The sequence below is a fragment of the Bacillus rossius genome, chromosome 3, assembly GCF_032445375.1.
Source record: "Bacillus rossius redtenbacheri isolate Brsri chromosome 3, Brsri_v3, whole genome shotgun sequence".
Taxonomy (NCBI): domain Eukaryota; kingdom Metazoa; phylum Arthropoda; class Insecta; order Phasmatodea; family Bacillidae; genus Bacillus; species Bacillus rossius.
Window position 1 is genome coordinate 109,812,413 of NC_086332.1, and position 11,194 is coordinate 109,823,606.

The following is an 11,194-nucleotide window of genomic DNA, read 5'->3' on the forward strand; positions in this document are numbered from 1 at the left end:
GTTCGGCCTCGTGGCTGCAGGCAGGAGCGCGTCTCGGTTCGGAAATTACCTGGGCTGTTCAGGACACCCAGGACGCCTGATAAATGAATGGTAAACGAGTTACAGGACACTGCACTTTTTTCAGTATTGATACACTTATTCGTCCCGGTACTGGCCGCGTCCGTTGTCGGACCGCTGTGACACACGTATCTCTGAACGTAACGGCGCGCGCGACCAAGATAGATTGCAAAGTAATATCGACAAGCTGAAACGGTGGATTCTCGTCCCTATGAAAGGTTGGCAGATAGTCACGGAACAGGTGTTGCCACAACTTAGGCTGACATGTAAATACGTAGAGAAGTTCCTATGTTGAGGATTGTTTGCAGTCTAGCCTGCGACGAAATATTAATGTCTCTAAATTACGTGGATACGCCAGCTGGAGACGTACACGTAAAAGTCTCTTGGAAATGAAAGTTATTTAGTTAAAACACACGTTACAAATTACACGTTTAGAATGATGATAATTAAAAGGCGACAGTTAGTCAGAAGCATTCAACACTCGTTACAAAAAGCCTACGGTAATAACGATTCACTGGCTATGAAGCCGAAAACTGCGTAACACTATACGCTGTCCTTAAACTGGACATGATATTACGTAGAACATGAGAAAATTCCCTGTCGGGATAAAAATTGATAAGTTACGAGTCGCACGAAATATCGTGCGACTGAGGTGGGGTCGGCGCCGAGCAAGTTAAAGGATTTTAAAAGACTTACACTACTGCTGATATGGAGATGAAGCGCGAAAGCTGATGGCCCGACGTTCGCGGAGCGCCCGACCCCTTCGAGCTCCTGACGGTAACTGGGCGCGAGACCGCCCTGCGGCCTCGCGCCTAACCACGTGGAACGCGGGAAAACCGACCCGGCCAGTTTTGGACTTAAAGACAAGTTACACACTATATGCTTATAAAACAATTAGATATAATTTCCCTTACATGAATCCTCTTTTAAATTGTTATTAATTTAGTTGTTTTAATTTGACAAAATAATTATACAATTAATTAGGCGCATTGCCACACCCGGCCGGGCGCTGACGTCGCTTTGGTGTTCGTCGCGGCGCACTTTCACACACTCGGCGGTCATCACGCTCGGGCATGTTCGATGCACTTAGGAGCAAGTGTTGCTGTGGCATAACGACCTTTGCGGACCAGAGGGAGCACCGGCGGTTGGCGTCAACTTCATTACTTGAACACATTTTAGTTACCTGTTTAATAGTGTATCACACAATCAGACAGTATCATAATTCCGTAGAATATAAAGGTCGATCAGGCGGGCACAAAAAATTCGGTTGTGCAGCTGGTGAGTTCAAGCAACCTTTTGTTGGGAAGGGGAGGGTGTGTCTAGCACTGGAGCCATTAAACAAGGTTTAATAAAGACTTATGCTATTATTGTAATGTACCTATGTTGGTGTTGGTGAAGTTAAGAGGCTCCACGGAACAGAGAATGCCCTTAGACTCAGTGGTGATGGATGACGAACTGAATGGTCGCGCGCCACTAGGAGCATGTTTCCTGCGAAACCATAGAGTGAACTGCGGAGTAGATCAGGCCATGTTTTGAGTGTAATTGTTCTCAGTCAAAATGTCTTAATAAATACTTGTTAAAAATTATATCATTACGATTTGTACCAGAATTAAACCTGGTTAATTGCCTCTTGGGTTACAATAAATACTATATCAGTGATGCTGACCATTCGTAGTGTGGCATTTGACTGTACTGCATCGCACTCGGAATGTGTTCTAGTGTTCTGGTCGGGTGCACTGTCACAAACGCCCTGAAGTGAGGCGGTGATGAGACATAGGGGCCTGTGTGGTCCGAGTGAGCACCGACAGGTGTCGTCAGCACATTGCTCGGTAAATTTTGAAAGTAATGTATCCTTGTAACAATGGTGACTGATAGTAAATTGAAATGTTTATATAAAACAAAAAATTAGAGGTGGACGGGATCCCGAAATTCGGGATAAAAGTCGGAAAAAAACCATTCCCGAACTTCGGGAAAATAATTTTTCTCTTCGGGATAGTACCTAGGGAAAACAATTTTTTTTTTTAAATAGTAAAAACCTTTGTCATACTAATTTTTATATTATAAAAATACGTTATGGATACATACGTCCCGTAACAACTTCGTATACGTATTAAACGAACAAAGTACAAAGACATCACAAAAAAATAAAATACATATTATAAACATTAACGTCAATTAAACACTCATTCATAAACATAAGTTCAAAATAAATCTCTGACTAAATAAAGAACTCAATGTTGAATATTATTTTTAATGAATTTATTATTTAGTTTTGCGAATGTTAACATCTTTGCTGCATTTTGAGGTTATAATTTGATTTGACAATTACCAAGGGCAACAATTTGCAGTGATTCCTAACGCGTAATATTCGAAACCCAAATAAAATGAAAGACGCCATCTTGGTTTCAAATGTTTATGCCATTATAAACATCTTTCTTAAACATCAGAGGGTTTTACATTTTAGTAGTTGGTCATTATGTAAGAATGAAAGTGAACAATTAAAAACAAGTGGTATTTTTAAAGTAGGCGTGATAATTATTTCCGGTAAATTTCATTTAATAAAAAAGGGTAGTTTATACACTTACGTGAACGAAGAAGCCTGGCATTCCAGGCAGTAGCAAAAGTGAACCAGGTTTGTCTTCTGCGCCTATTTGGAAGTTCTTTAAGAAATTTCCAAATAACAAGTTGCAATGTACTTTGTACCCTTCTGTCCTGAAAACGGAATATGGTTCCACAACAGGTATGCACAGACACTTAACACAACATCCGAAGGCAAAAAATTAGTTGACCATTCTTCAGGAAAAATACACATCTTTCAAATTATCAAGCAGAAGTGAGAAAAAGTCAGTTGAATCAGATGTACCAACAAATCAGCTCAAGCTAGCTAATTTTGTCTCCTGGGGAATTGACCACCCCAAGCAAAAGGCTTTGACAAAAGATGTAGGTAGGTAAATGGTTAGGAAATGGTTGCCATCCATACAGCATTGTTGATGAAAGAGGCCTAAAAAATGTTTTAAAATTGGCTCAGCCTCATTCAGCAGGAAAATAATTCCAGAGTTGTACGAAGAAACTGTCAACAGCTTGAATTCTAAAATAGACAGTGCCATTTCCACTGAGTCATCTATAGCGTTCACAACAGACTTGTGGTCGTCGAGAAGTAATCTTGCATTCTTGTCAGTTACTATGCACTACATGGATCAAGATTTCAGTCTTCAGTCTCATTGTCTAGGTCCATTTCATTTCTATGGTGACCACACTGCTTATGCAATAGGTATGCAAGAAATTCAAAGAATGCTTACAGAAATTGAATCTGTGTGATACATGAAACACATTGCCTGTATTTCAATTGACTGACAATGCAAGGAACATGAAGGCTGCATTCTCATTATTAAAACCCTTCAGTCACTTGCAATGGTTTGCACATACTTTACAACTTGTATTGTCTGATGCAAAGAAGAGTTCCACAGAAATACAAGATTTGGTTAAAGCATGTAGATCTATAGTTGGTTACTATAAACATAGCACTACAGGCATGGAGAGGCTTCATAAAATTCAAAATTAATTGAGATTGCCAGAACTTGGGAGTGATTCAGGACTGCGAAACACACTGGAATTCTGAATATCTGATGCTTGAACGGTTACTATGACCATTAAGGAAGCTATTTCAAGGGACTTGCTATCAGAAGGAAAACATGACTATCTAAGTATCTCAGAATGGAAAATGGTTGATACATATGTGAAAATTCTCAAACCTCTATCAGGCAACACAAGTTCAATTATTATTCAAATTATTTATTTAATAACAAACTGGACAAGTACTCTGCTGAAAATGAACATGGAACTGGGAAAACATTTGGGCACAATTTGCTACTGTCAATTAAATCAAGGTTTCCTGCTTACAAATTAAAGTAACCATATTTGTCAGCCATGATGCTAGATCCCCGCTTTAATCACATTCTTCTAGACACGCATGAGAAGGATGCAGCTATCCATTTCTTTACACAACAGAGCCAGGCACAATCCTACAAGACTGAGCATAACCATGCCAGTAAGCAAACCATTAATAAATAACAAATTATTCCAGTAATAAATTTTTTTAATTTTTTAGACTATGTTTTCAGTCTGTTTTTGTTTCAGCTTCACAAAGGCCTGCTCCACAGAATCCTGGCTCTCTATGGGAGGATTTTGGCTTGCTGGCTTCTCAAGCTCAAAAACAATCTGCTACTTCAACAAATCTCTTCAGTCAGAACATGGACATGTACCTGTGTGAACCTGTTATATACATAACGGAGGATCCTTGTCTGTGGTGGAAAAAATAATATAACCCGATTTCCAACACTCAAAAACACTGTCTTGAGTTATCTTGGCATACCAGCAACAGAGGTTGCCAGTGAACGGGTTTTTTCTAGTGCTAGCAATATTGTCAGTGCCAAAAGAGAAAAATTAACAAGTGAACATGTTGAAGAGTTGGTGTTTCTTCATGAAAATTTAAAGTAGAGTAAGACACGAGATGTTTGTATTTATTACATTTTATGTCATTTATTATTTGTATTTGTGTGTCTTTCCTTATTTGTGATTTGGACTATAAATGTCGATGGTTTATTTAAAAAAAAGACTTAAAAGTACGCACATTTTAAAAGTAAATATAATTTTCTGTACATCAAGCTAAGAGACAATTTACTGCTCTTGCTCCCGATCCCGATCCCGATTCCGAAAATCTAATGTATTTCCCGACCGAATCCCGTCCCGAAGTAAAAATGCTATTCCTGTCCACCTCTATAAAAAATACTAAAACTATTGATATATGTACAACTTGATCAGGTAGGTTGTAGGTCCATATCATCATACCTCCTAGTGAAGGGTGACCCACTTAGTACCTACTTAGGCCTACACAGTAGTTCTGTCTGTTTGCCGAAAGGTGGTAGTACCGTACGTACACCAATTGACCAGGTTCCAGCAGGGAGATTGGGGAGTTCGTGTAGGCAGGAATTGGGCCTGGTAGTGGCGTGCCTCTCCCTAAAGATCTTTGACAGGTGCTTGTGAAACTGTCCCTGCCACCTCTACGATGTGGAACTCCCAGGCTGCATCCGAATACTGGCCTAATGGATCCCTTAGCTGAGGGATCCACTAAAAGTGCATCGTAGTGGACGCGGCCATATTTGTGTTGAATCCGAATTATCACAAGGGATGCCGATGCATCCCTTCACGCATCCACTAATTCGAGATTTCTAGGGATGCGACACTCGCATCCACTAACACGTCCCTACATCCATTAGCTTCGGAATCTGGTTTTATTTTGTTTGTGTATAATATTACTTCAGATTTTCAGCATAAGATTTGTTTAAAACATTATAAGCGAAAGCGATAACTTAAACAGAGACAAATGAAGACGTTAATAAATATAATCAAAATACGAATTTAAACTTAATTCAAAACTCATATTTAAAAATGTATTTTATTTGGATCGCTAACATGTACGTATAACATACACGTTACATTATTTTTTAATTGGTAGGTATTTATTATTTATGTTTTGCTGAATATTCGTAGATATTCCTACACAAAATGGCTGCGTGAACATTAGTATGACTGACAGTCAACAGGTGGTGCTAGCAGTAAAAGTATTCGGATACTATCCATCCATTAGAAATGCGTCTTCTACATTTGGCTGCATTTGCTAAGGGATGTAGGGATGTGTGTGCTAAGGACGCATCCCTATGTATTCGGATACAGCCCCACTGCAGGACTAGGTTGTGGCCTTGGTGCAGTTCAGCGGGGGCATGACTGCAAACAATAGAGCAACTTAGGGAGATGAATGTTCCACTTGGAGTTATCCTCTCCTAGACAAAATGCAGCAGGAGCTTAATGTCCTGGTTGAAGCATTCCATTGAGTTCACTGGGGAGTGTTATTCTCTATGTCCCAGTTGTGGCACTCTGCCTGTCAGCACCATCCCATTAACTTAGATCCATGGTCCATCAACAGCATCCTCTGGAACCCGTACCAGCAGAACAGCTTGGTATTGAGAAGTATGGCCACCACCCCCATACATACATTGGAGACTGCAAACATTTCCGCCCACCGTGCGGACACATTTGTAATCGCGAGGAAATATTTGCTGCGCGATGAGCCTGGGTAGGTACCCATGACGTCTAGGACGATTATGTGAAATGGCTCCTCCAGTTGCTTAGGCGGGCATTGATATTCCACCCCATCAGGACAGCAGGACTAGTTGTTGTTAGTTTCTTACGTGGTCGTGAATGTCGTGTGCCACACCCAGCCTATCTCCAAATCTCCCTTTGAGTATGGTCAGCCCCAGGATGGACCGCGAGGTCGTGCACATAAGAAATGGAATAGAGTGGGTTGGAAAGATTTTTCTACCTCAGGAAAGTGATAGCTGGGTTGGTGTAATGAGACAGTTCATCCGCCAGCTTGTTTTCTTGCTCAAGGATGTGCTGTACTATAAATGTGGAGTTCTATAGCATCAACGCCCCCCTGGCGAACTTTTATTTCCGTCCCTGGGCACAGACACTGCATATCCGTGCGCAGGGTAATTGCCTCCCCTCAAAGTGATGTCGGTAGCATATGAGAGGCCACACCACTGCGAGACAAACCTGATCTTTCATGTGATAACAACTTTCTGCAGAGACGAACTTGGCACTAGCATACTCCGCTAATCACCTCTCACCAATGTCCTCCAGCTGGTAAAGCACTACATCCATGCCACCCTAACTGGCTTCAGTTTGAACGAAGATGGGCTCGTCCTGTACCAGGCGCGACAGGGTGTGGCACTCCTGGAATTGTTGCTTAATCAGGGCGAAAGCCTGTTCCACCACTTCTGTCCACGAAACTTAGTATTCAGGGAGAGGTGGTCTGTCATAGATGTAACTATGGAATGGTGGCAAAGTTAGTATGAATGGCCGAAACCAGTTGAGCAGCCCCATTCGGATATGCAAAGCCTGCTTGCCATCAATGAGGGCCAACTATTCAGAAAAGCGTGGCATCCCTTAGCACTGACTATGTCCCCCAAGAACACCGATGTGGGACTTGCTTATAATGCTTTGTGGACGGGGTCGCTCGTCCTCGACATGGGGCGCGTCGCAAACATGTGGTGCAGGCCGGACTAACCAGTCCAAATTGGGTAGGGTGGCGCATGCCTTGGTGGAGCTAGGTGTGATGTCGGGAAGGCTGGCCATACGTGTCACTGCTCCCTAATTGCTGTTTCCCGGAAGTGCAGATTCCCTCACTTGGGATTGCCAGAGTGCCTATCGTTAGGCCACCCACACCTCCCATGCTGAGCTAGTTGCTAGTCATATTGTTAGTAATTCAAGTGTTAAGTGTTATAGCTGACAAAAATGCATTTATTTAATAACAGTGTTTGGAAATACAGTGGAACCTTGTTATTACGAGTACGGGATACTATGAGACCTTCGAAATTACGACAGTTTTGTAATGCAACATCAGTTTGACTATGTAAATCATACTAAATTTGTCTGGTAATCACGGGTGTTTCCTTGTTGGCCCTTCCGTAAGTACAAGTGATTTAAATAGCATTTTGAAAAAAAGTTCACGCAGTTAATACAAAAACCGCTAAATTGGGACGAGGAAGGAAGTGGCGTGAGGGGTGACAAGCAACGAGCCTTGTCTCTCGTTCCGCTACTTTCCCCGGCAAAGACGAACGGGGTAGAGGAAAGGCCATGGTCGGCAGGGGTGCAACAATAGGGGGGGAAAGGGTATTTTGCCCCCCCTCTGAAACCTTGAAGTGGGGGCAAACGGGGGCAAAGAAAGTGCGGTGTAATCAATTTTTAGATAATAAAACTGCTAAAATAGCACCATTTTCCACCTTGAAATACAAATTTTCCCGGGGGAGGACCCACCCCCCACCCCGGCTTCAATAGGGGGGGATCGATGATTTTTTATAAAAAGGTATATTGCCCCTCCTTAGGAAATTTAGTTGTTGCGCCCCCGATGGTCGGGATTGTAGAGACTAACAATATCTCTGTTTCTCCTCTCTCTCTATCTCTCATTATCTCTCGGTATCTCTCACTATCTCTCGCTATCTCTCACTATCTCTCTCTATCTATCTCTATCTATATATCTCTATCTATCTCTATCTATTTCTCTCTATCTATCTCTATCTCTATATCTATTTATCTCTCTATATATCTCTATCTCTATATCTCTCTATCTCTCTAACTATCTCTCTTTTTCTCTATCTCTAGCTCTATCTATATCTCTATCTATCTTGCTATCTCTATCTATCTATCTATCAATCACTATCTATCTCTCTCTATCCATCTCTCTATTATTATCTGTATATATAGGGCCTATCTCTAACTATCTATATCTCTCTCTTTCTCTCAATCTATCTATCTCTCTCTATCTATATATCTATCTATTTATATCTATCTATCTCTATCAAACTATCCCTATCTAACTCTATCCATCAATATATCTCTCTATATCTCTCTCTATCTAACTACCTATCCATCTATCTCTCTATCTATCTCCCACTCTATCTATCTCTCTATCCAATTCTCTATCAAACTATATCTCTATCAATCTATCTCTATCTCTCTATCTATCTCTATATCTCTCTCTATCACTATCTATCTCTCTATCAATCTATCTATCTCTCAATCTATCGCTATCTGTATCCATCTCTCTATCTATCTCTCTAACTATTTCTCTATCTCTATCTATATCTCTATCTTTTTATATCTCAATCTATCTATATCTATCTCTATTAAACTATCTCTATCCATCTCTATCAATCTCCCTCTATCTATCTCTCTATCTATATATCTCTTTATATCTATATCTCTATATATCTATTTATCTATCTCTATCTCTCTCTATTTCTCTATCTCGCTCTATCTATTTCTCTCCATCTCTATCTCCCTCTATCACTCTCTATCTCTATCCATCTCAATCTCTCTCTTTCTCTCTCTATCTCTCCATATCCCTCTCTAGCTCTCTCAATCTCTATCTCTATCTCTCATTATTTCTATCTATCTCTCTATCGATCTCTATCTCTCTATATCTCTATCTTACTCTCTATATCTCTTTATATCTCTCTATCTATATATCTCTATCTCGCTATTTCTATATCTCTCTAACTCTATATATGTCTATATATCTCTCTATCTCTTTATATCTGTCTCTATATCTCTGTATCTCTCTATATCTACATCTCTCTCTCTTTATCTCTATAACTCTCTATATCTTTGCCTCTCTCTATATATCTCTATATAGCTCTCTATCACTCTATATCTCTATATAGCCATCTATCTCTCTATCTCTCACTTTCTCTCTCTAACACTCTTTATATCTCTATATATCTTTCTATCTCTATATCTCTTTATATCTCTATCTCACGCATATCTCTTCATCCCTCTCTTTCTCTCTATCCCTCTCTATATCTATCTTTATCTCTATATCTATCTCTATATATCTCTCTCTATTTCTATATCACTCCATCTCTATATTGTGACGGGACTCCGTCAGACGTCCCGCGTACACCTATACACAACACAATAAATAACCTATAACATTGGGGGGGGGGGGGGGTGGTACTGTAGCTCGTTGGTAGGCATGGTACTCGAGACCAAGTCTTCTCCCTCTACAGGAAGTGTAGGGTATAATTTATGTACTGAAAAGAAACATTATTAATCCATTCAAGCACAGATTTTATTCACTAGGATAAAAAAATTAATTAAATAAATATTTAACAAACAAATTAATAATAGATCGGATAACCAATGAATTACAAATAAATAATTTAACACAGATATTAAAGATTTAGTTACAACGAAATTAATTACGTTAGCGTACACAGCACGCTACACTACACAACATGGCCGTTCTCTCGTCGCCGCAGCTCCGCTGAGGAACAGTATACTTCCCAGTTACCACTACATACATGCTTATAACCAGACGTCGATTTTTCCCAAAACAAAAAAATAATAATTAATAGGGATGGAATAATACTACATTATTTCTTAAAAGATTAAGTACAGGACGAAGATCGTCCAGCCCGAAGCTTAGTCTCCCTATCCATCACTGCCAACCACTTACCCTCTGACTGGAGACGGAGAAAAGTTGTTTCAAACCGACGTGGACCCGGCTTCCAGAGAGGTCCCCAGGCAAAAAGCCTCGGCCCCTCCCTGGAAGGAGGTTTTAACTACAAAATTAGGCCACCCAAACAAAAAAAAACACGGACACCGGGAAAACTTAGCCACGGGGAAACTGGCTGTCCCCCCTCCCCACAAGGAAAAATGAAAACAAGCGAAGTCGGCTGTTCCTTCTGCGCAGGCGCGAGCGAGTTTCTCCCTCTCCCTCTTGCGCTGCTCGATTGTTTTTTCAGTCTACGTTTCCAAACTCGGACGCAAGATGGCAACACTAATCAGGACAGAGTCCTCGAAACGAGTACACAAAAGCCTCGCGTGGCAGAACAAACAGAACGACAAACAAGAGACTAGCGTAGCGGGTTTTTTGGAACAACGTGGTGCAATCCCTCGGCGAGCCCTGGCCAGCGGCCCGCGAGAAAACGCAAACCACGCAGCTTTGCAAAAGCCGCGGTGCCAGTAAACTTCTATCGCAGTAACCTATATTCCAATACCCGCGTGTCGAAATCAACCGGCCGAGCCTGGAAACGCGCACGTACACCAACACGTAAACCTAACGAGAAACAAAAGTAAAATAAATTTAAGAAAAAAAAAGTAATGAAATTTTCAGACCGCGACATTACTCCGGTCTACAAGGGCTTGTGCCCCACAAGCCATACAAAAAAAATTCCTGACAATGAATAAAACCAAGGGGCAAAGAATTACAAGTTAAATGCCTACAGCGCACGAAGGTTGGGTATTACCACAACAATAAAATTCAAACTCTAAACTGAAAAAGTTAAACCAATACAGGATACAATTTTAGTAAATAGCCCAGGAAACAATTCTTTCCTGTAAGAATCGATGGTGGCTGGCACATCGTAAAACTACTCGTACGACATACAACTAGGAGAGGCGTGAACCGTGGACAGATCAGCCCTAGTTGAAGCTGGAGAGAAGAGTCCTTGAAGTGTGATCTGCAGCTCACACCCAGGATCCAGCCTTCAGAGCAGTTCTGCCCTCAGCCTGCCTT

General features: G+C 41.0%; 1 long non-coding RNA gene across 2 annotated transcripts; it reads left to right on the plus strand.

Annotated features, from left to right (window-relative positions):
* Positions 1-2,555: 2,555 nt before the first annotated feature.
* LOC134531487 (uncharacterized) lies at positions 2,556-4,721 on the plus strand. Of its 2 annotated transcripts, none has more exons than XR_010075009.1 (2): positions 2,556-4,105; positions 4,179-4,721. It is a non-coding gene; the product is annotated as an uncharacterized LOC134531487 (long non-coding RNA). The 2 variants fall into 2 exon arrangements; XR_010075008.1 differs by having other exon boundaries at positions 4,195-4,721.
* The last annotated feature ends 6,473 nt before the right edge of the window (positions 4,722-11,194 follow it).